Raw genomic sequence first — 11,107 nt, 5'->3', positions numbered from 1 at the left:
CACACACACACACACACACACACACACATACACACACGCTCGAATTTTCTAATGAAAATACTAAATAAAATTCTAATAATTTGTTCTTAGCATTCTTTAATTATAAAATTACTATTTATACTTTCACGTAACAACTAATAAAAGCACAACTTATAAAAAAAATAAAGCAATCGACGATAACTCAATTTAAGCATGAAAAAGTTTGCAGCTTATTAAATATTGAACAAAAATACTGAACAAAATCCAGTTTATAAGACTTTAGATCATAAGTCTAACTAACATCGTCGTTTACCAGGAACCTCATTCAAACCATTATCAGTTTGGATCCATTAATCGTCGTCAAGCAAGCGGGAAACTTATCTCGTTGCCTACAAGTTATGACGTTGCGGCATACTATTAATAGCATAATGAGATAGTCGGACTTCTCTCTCTATTCGAATAATTCGATTCGAATTCGAGGCGAATAATTCGTAAACTCGAATATTCGCACACCACTAATTTTAACATATAAAATAAGACACAGTATTAAATTTTGTTATATTTATAGTATATAATCCTAATACAACTGATTTTTCTAAAACTAGAGTTTTAATTCTAAATTTTTCAACTAAGACATTATAACAGCATCACTAGCTTATCTAGAATTATATACTAAGGTTACAAAAAAGAATTTTTGAATCACCTTGGTGACTTAAAATTTAACATACAAATTATACTTAACTACTTAGTATGCTTGAGACCTAATTACATTCTAATGTTCCTAATGACGTTATAACTGCGTCGCTAATTATTTTAATTAATTAGAAATAACTAAAAAGGTTACAAAAGAGAATTTGTAAATCGTCTAGGTAACTCTGAATTTTGCTTATTAAGTATACTTAACTACTAAGTATGTTTAAAAGCTAATTACATAATAATATTTCTAAGTGACTTGATAAGTATAACAGAGATAACAATAACACTAACTTACATATAATTAACAATAAAACTTAACCTAATAGATGTCAACTAGATAAGCAAGCTAACACCACTCAAGGAACTTCACACCGTGCTTCTCAGATTTTATCATTAACTTCCACATCAGACACTTCACATTGAGCACCATGCATTTGTAGCAACCACATCATGTTCCGATGTAATCCCAAGATAGGGGACAAGTAACTGTTGACGGTATTGACAAGCATCTTCATTGCCTATAAGCTGTCATTACTGTCGTCGTAACAAAGACAGTGGAAAATGTTTTCATGGTCGGAGTTGTCGGAAAACACGAAGTTGCCGAACCAACCCATCGTGCAGAAACGATGATGCAACGTAGCAAGTGAATCTTACAGGCGCGAACCAACTGTACGACTGGTCGTGCAAAAGATTGGGGACTATTTAAGTACGTCAGATATAGTATCTATCTTTAACTGTTAGAATAAGAGGTCAGCGCTTATCAATTTAATTATTGGTTATTGATAAGCGATATCATTGATGATGATGGTCAAGCATAAACGGATCTTACTTCTATCAACTAAAGCTTCACGAACTGTAATCAGAAATTTCATCTTCTATAAGATTGGCATAAGCAGGTTTGAACTTGCATCATCTTTATATTTTGTATTTAGAACGTTGATGATTCAGATTCTTTCATAATTAGCGATTGCGCTAAAGTGGTTTGAAAGTTTGATTCTGTATAAGAATCTAAAGTCAGACTTTCAATCACATGCTAATTGAAGTGCTACAGATAAAAGCCAATAAGCACTAAACACGAGGCGCCAGTAAAAACATGAATGTTTTAAGCAATAAAATTTATTTGGCTTAGTTATTGTTGGAACTCTAAAGAGGCTATCAGATACTAAAGGTCACGATGTCAAATTTAATGGCTATTTTTGCTTGACTACTTTATCCGGGAGCAAAATACCTACTCTAAATATAATTACGCTCTTCGGATGTCAAGATAACTACAAATAAGATAGTAGCACTGCCAGTGACTTTAAGCGATTTACTATTATCATATTATAGTAACTTTATTATCATTTAATAAAAATTAGTTAGATTCATTGGAACCTAGTATAAACATGCTAATGTAAATGCCGATCAGTCTATTTTACTAACTACCTCCACTGTGTGTTATTTTAGTCAGAAATTTTGTGTTGTATACCAACCTGAGCACATTCGACGACATCAGTCTGTTCGGAAATTCGTGTTACACGTTCGTTCACTAGGTTCAGCTAAATAAACAAATGGAGGGAAACTACGCTACTGTTACTCATGGGTATTGGAACGCGATATTCTTATTCCCTTGGAATGGGCGATTCGCGGAATTGCAAAGATTACGCTTTCTCTAACGAAAAGGATGATAATGGAACCGGAATCTGTGACGTGCTTTCTACAGGTCCGGAACATTCCTGCAAAACTTGTACGGCATCCAACACAAACTGGCTTTATCAATGTTTTCCAGAAAGTATCTCACAAGTAAGATATTATTTTTTAAAATAGTTGTAACTGTTAGTAATCAGAAAGAGAAAAAAAATTGATTTGTTTTCCATTTCAAAGAGCTCGCAGACACTTTCCGTTGTGACGCCGCATTGCCCAAAGATGACTGCTCTGTTAAGATAGACTTTGCAAGCGGAAACCAAAGCTGCAGTGAATTGCGGTAGCTGATGCTAAAAGGGTCTCAACTAAGACAGACATCGTCTATTGGTATAATGCCTCCATGCTTTAGTAAATAGGTATTTTATCATTGATGTCATCAAAGACATCTATTAAGCTTCGACTGGTTAGTTACTAATAATTTTTCAGTTATAGAATCTTTCTCTTGCTTAATAAGTTACCTCCTTATCAACATATAAAAGTTTTTGGTACCTAACGATTTGTGCTTTGTTACAGTTTAGCATCAGAATAAGTCATCATTTTCCTCCTTGTCGTCGTTACAATGTTTGGCTCAATTTCGACACTGCTATCAATTAATTTGAAAATTATCGTTCAGAAATAAATCATTTCACATATTGTATAAAAATCCTATATTTAGACATTAAGGGTATGAAATAAAATAAGTCGTTTCTGTAACAATGTTGTTTACTTTTTATTGTGGTCACACAATCGATAACAAAAAACAATTCCGCAACCGGTTTCAGAACAATGTTCTAAATAATTTCATGAAGCGAAATTACTAAGTGCATTATGTTTCGAGTTCGCAAATCTTACTAGTACCGTTAGTCATAAATCCTATCTAATAAGTATGAAAATCTACGAGCATCAGACTTGTAGGGTTTACGATCTAGAAATTTATAAATTTATGCTTTATAAAATTAATTAAATAAGTTTCAACAATAAGTGGACACGCGTGGTTGTTATTCGGTACATTGCATAAAGGTAAAAATAACTCATTGACTAAGTATAATTTCATCCTTGCGCACGGAAAGATATGACACAAATGCACAGAGTAATTTCCTATTTTTATTCTTTACTTCAATTACGCAAGGAATTCATACACTTTTGCCACTTACCAGTGGTCAGTGTGATTACTTAAGAAAGAGATATTGCATCAAGCAGATCATGTTTATCACTACAAAAATGTTTTGCTAATAAAAACATTAACAAATGACTAAATTTAATGTTTACTGTTATGTAAAAATTATTAATTTAGGGAAATTAATTGATTTTACATTTAAATTATTTATTGTGTTTAAGAATTCGGTCCTAGCGTGTTAAGCTAATAGACCGGGAACTTCCGAGTTTCTATTTATTGAGAATGATAGGTTTGTTGAATAAATTGGACGTTGAATAATTTTCATACATATATTGTTTAAATCAAAAATTAATATCATTAGTTAAATTACAATAATTACAATTATTACACAGTGATTCAAAGTTAACTTTTTCTTTCATATAACGATTTTACGATATCATTAAATTCACAAATATTAGTTATTTAAAATGTACCTGATAAAAATGATGAACTTTGTTGATTTGACTTACTCTTTAGATTTGATTCACTTCATAATTATATTTTTATTAATTATAATTTTACAATCTTTTATTCGTTATTCGGTAAATTTAACACGTGGTCTATTCAGACTTATTAAAACTTTAGGTGATGTTAACACTAGGACGTCAGGACAACGAGAGAGATTTTCTTGTGAAAATTGTAAGGTGTCGAATTTTAGGGCGTTACTAATTTCCTCTCATTGGGGGAACCAAATGTCTAATTATTTGTCTATTTTCTTGGGCCCTTACCCTCTTTCTTAAGTTGTCAAAAATATCGCAGAAGTCCCCTCTATTTGGGTCAGAGTGCAATATAGTTTTCTTACTTACTCTTATGTTCTATTAAACATCTATGTGTTTGTGTATACGTAAGCGCATTTACGTATAGACAAAGACAAAGGCAAAGATAAAGTACATTTATACTGTTTAACAATAATTTATTTATTTAAATCGAATAAATAGATATGTACTTGATTCTAGCACCTCTTACGTTTTTTGAATTTAATTATTTATTTGTAGAAATACTTCTGTTTTATCATTTTATAAATTTGTTGCATTATTTTAGAATTTCATTATTTAATATTTGGTTATTTTAAATTGTTTAACTTTCAAGTTCTATTTTTTTTCTCTGTTTTATATTCGTAAAGTTCATTTCTCATTTAATATTTAATTTTGATTATCTAAAAATTATTTAAAACTTGCAATATTAAAATTCATTTAGACATTTGTCTCAACACTCAAAATTCTGTACTTAAGTTACTCTAAAATCTTTTGGTTTGAAATAAATCTTTTTCTCTAATATTCTTTGTCATTACTTAAGTATTTTTTTATTTTAAGTATAAGTGAGTTTGCTTACGTATAACAAAACTCCCATTTATCTATTTAATCTCTTAAATGTATCTGGGCCCTAACTAATTACGGGGAATTCCCTGGGCCTCTTACAGGAGTCGAACGAGACACTTAATGATCATACTCGAATTATATTTTACAATCGTTAAAAAATGCAATAAAATTATACTCGAATTTTTTATAATTAATAAATATGTAAAGAAAAATCCTTTACATAACAACTGTGGTAAACATGTAAACTTTTTGATGAAAATTGAAAAGCGTCTATAGTTTTAAAATCTTTTATGAACAGAATGTACACATCAACGTCTTCGGCAAAAAATTATGGATATGGCAAAATATAATTAACCATGTCTAGATAATTAATATTTACACTGCTTATAGTTTACAAACATAACAGGCGATCGACTTTTTATCATTATTTGTTAGCATATGTGAAATTGTTAAATATGAATTAATTGGTAACATTGAAGACTCCCGTTGAACAAAACAACGTTTTATATAATATTGTATCATACTTACTTGCAAATACCTAAGTTCATCTTATTGTAAGCTTTCGAGTTACGGAAATATAGATTATCAGACTATTATATGGTATGTGTGCAAATTTGTTTAATTATACGCGCTAAAGCGCGTTATGTTACGGAACCAGCAAGTACGGTTCAGTGTTAATAGTCGTATATCTTCTTTCTGTTTTATCACGTTAGAAGCTTTAGCACGTATAATTAAACAAATGTGCACTCATGCAATATAATAGTCTGATAATCTATATTTCCGTAACTCGAAAGCTTACAATGAGATGAACTTAAGTATTTGTAAATAAGTATGACACAATATTGGTTCTGTAACATTTCAATCGCGGATACTTCAACCGCAAAATTTCAACCGACAACTTTCCAACTGAACGACATTGGAACCGAAGGACAGTTCCACTGAAAGACAGTTTAACCTTATGATTATAAGATCATAAGGTTGTGTTGTGCCCTTTATCATGAATTTGGTGTTTGTTTAAAAATAGGCCAACACTGCTATTGCTTGAATTGTCCGGTTGAAATATCGTTGGTTGACTAGTCGCGGCACCGTACTACTACTTGCTGGTAAAAATAGTTCATGTCCGGACAAAAAGCTGAAACAGCTTATGACGACGTAGCAGCTTCGCATCTAGAAATTTCCCATCATTCTTAAAATATCTAGGCTATCCTCATCGGAAACGTAAATTGACAAATGTTCCACTTGGACAAGGTTCATTGGTCGTTTTCGGCAAACTACAATGAACGATGGAAGTAAGAGCCAATGAGATTGCAGATTGGGCATCTGTGTACTGACGTCACACCAATGAACGCCATAATGATCTATCATTTCACTCCCTGACTCTGAAGTGTACGGACGAGTTTTTCATTGTGGCACTGGCTACGATAGTTTTGATGAAGCCAGATGAGAACTGGAATTCAAGTTTAAAGTGTTTCTGTGGCTCCATCAAGTTATTGTTGTCATGTATTAAGACGTTTAATGTAGGTAAACAGACGTACTGGCATGATTCTGCCGATTGAGGCATAGGTACACTATTCTTTGGGTGTTAAAATGATGAATCCGTGGTAAAAAGATAAGTTTATTTTATTGTATCAAAAATTATATAGAATGAGTATCCGGTGAACTTAAAAATAATGCAGATTATAAGTTTCTCTGATCACAGCACATTGTTGAAGTCCGCACCTCATTATAGACTTGCGATGTAGTATTTAATCTAAAATATACTCAATAATCATATTCATTTGAGTCATTATTCCATCCGTTTAGGATCTTTTTGAATAAGCCGTTGCCCCAACCGCCGTCACCAGAATCTTTCGAGTAACGGGTGTCAAAACTGATGGAGCTCTGAAAACAAAAATTTACAGAATTTTTAAAGTTAAAATCGGAGATACTTTGAGAATGAGCAAATAAAAGAGTTATCGCTGTAGATTAGTCAATACCTTGGAAGTATGAAATCCAATTTGAAAGTTATGAAAGTCGAATCATACTGTAACAATATTACGGCAAAACACTGTATGGCTGAAAAATTTCATAGAGACATGAGTGTTGTTAGAAGTATGTAATAGGTTCTTCATAGACTATTCAAATATCCTTATACTTACCCAATCATAATACGGGCTTGCATTGACTACCACCACAACCGGCATGCAGACTAGAAGACTTAAGATCCGTAGAGCGCTCGCCATTTTGTAATATCTGTTGATCAAAAACGTTTTATTGTTTGAGGTGCACAGGCGTTTTGAGGATGTTATATTTTATTTGAAATATTCATGAATAAAATTCAGGATATGGTACAGTTAGAGTATTCTACGCAAAATTTGACGGTTTGGAAAATTTTGATTTTTGAAATTCTCGATTTTTTTATATTTTCAGTTTCAAATATTTTCTATTTGAAAATTTTCGAACTCGTCCAATTAAATGTAGAATATTCAGAACATATTTCTATATTGTTGCTTTACCGACTTGAATTTTTTTACGCTAACTCATACTAAATGAGAAAGAATTAAGGGTAAAGCCGGATTGGAGCTCAGATGGAAAACTCATTTTTCCTTGAAAACAAAGATTTGACCGAAAAGTATGTCAAGTTAATCTATTTTTTTAGTTAGACGAAAGCTCAGATACAATTTTTTGGAAATTGGAATCCAAGTCGGTAAAACCTTAAAAATCGCAAAATAAAGACAGACTAAAAAATACTTACGTATCCTAATGGAATCAAACTTAGCACTGTAAAGTCAGACTAAAAACTGAAAAATAGTCTAGATCGGCGATCTTTATATACTGGCCAGCCTAGCTCAAGAATTTATTATCAACGTCCGAAATTGTTCCAGGTAACGACCTGAAAAACTAATTTTAGGACACATTCGTATGGACTCACTCAACAATTTACGCTGGTCTTAAACTCAGGCCATGGGAGCGTACGATTTTTAAGCTTACCATAGGCACGTCCTTGGGGTTTTTTATGACACATTTTTATTAGGTTAAATTGATAAGTGAGTTTTTGTCAGACCTCTTACTGTAGGTCAAAATGATAAATTGCTACATCCACTTGCTAATAATAAAACGCATAGCTGATGAATTTTACGTTGCTATGTTCTCAATTCAATTGACATGATGTCAATAACCACAATTTACAGAACGAGCTGAAGGCCAGAGCTCGACGATATTCACGCAACAACACGTGACAGAAAACTTTGGAAAATTAACCTTTAAAAATTAGGAAGCTCCTTTTATTTAACCCTATACTGGTCACCCGATGAGCGTGACGCCGCCTAACAACTACTCAACCTATAAAGACTCGCTATAGTGCGAGCGAAAAACTAAAAAAGAGGTAATCAGTCTAGGGCTAATATTATTTGTTAATATGTTGATACACAACTCAGAAACGTGCAGTAGAGTACAAAATAGTATTTTTGATTTGTTAAGGTGAAAAATATTCTACTGGCTTATATAAACAGCTGAAGCTTATCAACAGTGAAGAGGTGAAAATTTAAACAGTCTCGATGGCTTTTGGAGCAAAACATAAAATAAAAACTTTTTTTTTCCATAAACGATATGGAAAAAAAAAATTAGAAAAACGGTAGACCCTAAAGGCCATCCGTACAACTTCCCGCTCATTTCATACCTAAGTGCTTAAAATTGCACTAATGATGTTTTTGAGCTCTCCGAGTCAAAAATACCATTTATGTGTTATTTTGAGCTCTCTAAGCTTAAAAAGATAACTTTTTTATGCTTTTGAGCTGTTCGAGCTCAAAAGTCTGATAGAAGTTTGATAAAACACAATTTTTCAAATTTTTAAACCGCAATAACTTTTGAATGAATGAACCGATTTTTACGCGGTTAGCGGCGATCGACGTGGTTTTTTTTTATACTTAGAGCTGATTAGTTTTTGGAATCGATCAGTAGAGCCGTTTTAAAGTTATTCTAAAAAATGTCGGAGTTATGTTAAAAAATTACTTGTTTCCAAATATTTCGTCGACGATATCTCTCGAACAAATCAACATTTCAACGTTTTTTAAAACTTTTTTCGGTTTTCTTTCGTTCACGATATCTCTCGAACGAATTAACCGATTTTGACCGGATTAGCGGCGATCGATGTGGTTTTTCAAGCTCAAGGGCGGATAAGTTTTTGAAGTTGATCGATGAAGCCGTTTTAAAGTTATTCCAAAAAAACCACTTAAAAAAAAATTTTTTTTCTTATTTTTTTTGAGATTTTTCAAAATTTCTCTAAATCTATCGGTCCGAATCGGTTCAAATTTACAGAAAATCTAAGTTTGAGGGAACTCTTTAGAACGCCGATTGGTACGTTCCGATCGGTTTTGTTGTTCAAAAGTTATAAGCGAGTCACATAGACACACACACACACACACACACACACACACACACACACACACACACACACACACACACACACACACCTAGATGAGATAAACCACATGTTCGGTATCACCTTTGAGAAAGTTAACCGGTGGATGGACTCAATGAATCTACAACTGGCTAAACAGAAGACTGAGGCTGTGCTTATTACCAGCAGAAAAGTGATAGAGACCATAAAGCTGAAAGTCGGAGAGCAAGAAATCACATCACAACCAAATATCCGATATCTGGGAGTGATGCTTGATGCCCGACTCAACTTTAAGCATCAAGTCGAACACGTGAGTGCAAAAGCATCAGCAGTGGTAGCTAGCTTAGCATGACTGATGCCAAACGTCGGAGACCCAAAGGAGAGCAGAAGACTACTGCTATCATCTGTAGTCACATCAATGCTCACTTACGGAATATCTATCTGGGCGGACGCACTAGAGAAGCAAGAATCATGGAGAAAGGCTGGACCAGTCTACCGTCTGAGTGCCTTAAGAGTAGCGAGCGCCTTTTGCACAATATCTATGGAAGCAGTGTGTGTCATTTCCGGAACTTTGCCTCTCAGAGTCTTAGCTGAGGAAAGACGGATCCTTTACCAACGAAAGAAGTCAACCACACTAAGCGCTGAGGAGCTTAGAACAGAAGAACGGTAGAAGAGCATAAGTCGATGGCAACTACAGTGGAATGCCACAGTGAAGGGTAGGTGGACGCATCGTCTCATGTCAAGGATCAACGTTTGGCTAAACCTTAGTCACGGTGAGGTCAACTATTATCTTACGCAGATATTATCAGGACACGGCTGTTTCCGGGCGTATCTCCACCGCTTTAAGCATGATAATTCCCCAGAGTGCCCGTCCTGCCCAGGAGTCAATGAAGATACAGAGCACGTCTTCTTTGAGTGCCCACGTTTTTATCCATAGCAAGATGAGCTGGAGAATATCCTGAAGAGGAAAATCCAACCAGAGACAATAGTAGAAGCAATGCTGTCATCAGAGGCTGCCTGGAACGCCACAAACACGTTTGTCACGGGAGTCCTCTCAGACCTGCGGTCCATAGAAAGAAGAAGAGCGAATGACGCCAATTAGAAGGAGGAAAGAATAACACCTTAGCCACCAAAAGAAAGAGCAGTAGCTAGATCCTCCCCTCACGAAGTAATGCCTGACGGCGGTTTCCATGAGGGATTAGGGGAAAGAGGAAAAGGGGTTTAGGGTTTAGTGGGTAGGGGCGCTAGTGTCGAGTTTTAGTATGACACTGCGTCGAATCGCCACATATCCAGGCCAAACAGCTATGTCTAGAATCCGTAAAAAGGATTACCCCCCCCCTTAAAAAAAAAAAAAAAAAAAAAAAAAAAAAAAACACACACACACACCTACATACATACATACAGACAGACATAGTGACATCCTTGCGGGGATAGTCAGGGAAGCTTCCTGTGACCTTCCAACATTGAGATCTGATGGAAACTCGATTTTTGCAAATCGGGGTAAAACCAATAACTTCCCGATTTTTGAAAATCTGAGATTTTTTTAGCGGGAAGTTAAAAATTTTACATTTAAAAATATTGAATAATCTTCAGAAGTCCTTAATGTCACTGGTCACCCCATCCTACATTGACAGATCGATATCATACTTTGTATTTTATTGATAAAGTCACACTTATTAAGTTTTTAACTGACTGCGCCGATTATGATTTTGAATCGCGATCAAATTGTGGCTCGGGAACGAACAAAATATGAATACTGCGGTAATTAGTTTAATATTTATAGAGCTTTTCAAATTGTTTAATTGAATGATTGATTACCTTCATTAACACTTGATGGGCAATTTCAAGAACTTATGACTATCAGGCCCATAACTTGTTGGATCATTTTCTCATATCGCTACTTATTGACAATTTTGA

Source organism: Cotesia glomerata, linkage group LG7 (genome assembly GCF_020080835.1).
Source record: "Cotesia glomerata isolate CgM1 linkage group LG7, MPM_Cglom_v2.3, whole genome shotgun sequence".
NCBI lineage: Eukaryota > Metazoa > Arthropoda > Insecta > Hymenoptera > Braconidae > Cotesia > Cotesia glomerata.
Note: the sequence above shows the minus strand (reverse complement) of the source record.